Consider the following 418-nt stretch of genomic DNA (forward strand, 5'->3'; position numbering starts at 1 on the left):
CCCAGCCATCCCACTACTGGGTATATACCCAAAGGATTATAAATTATGCTACTACAAAGACACATGCACACGTATGTTTATTGCGGCACTATTCACAATAGCAAAGACTTGGAATCAACCCAAATGTCCATCAGTGACAGACTGGATTAAGAAAATGTGGCACATATACACCATGGAATACTATGCAGCCATAAAAAAGGATGAGTTTGCGTCCTTTGTAGGGACATGGATGCAGCTGGAAACCATCATTCTTAGCAAACTATCACAAGAAGAGAAAACCAAACACCGCATGTTCTCACTCATAGGTGGAAACTGAACAATGAGCTCACTTGGACTCGGGAAGGGGAACATCACACAATGGGGCCTATCATGGGGAGGGGGGAGGGGGGAGGGATTGCATTGGGGAGTTATACCTGAT

This window comes from Piliocolobus tephrosceles, chromosome 2, assembly GCF_002776525.5.
Source record: "Piliocolobus tephrosceles isolate RC106 chromosome 2, ASM277652v3, whole genome shotgun sequence".
Lineage (NCBI taxonomy): Eukaryota > Metazoa > Chordata > Mammalia > Primates > Cercopithecidae > Piliocolobus > Piliocolobus tephrosceles.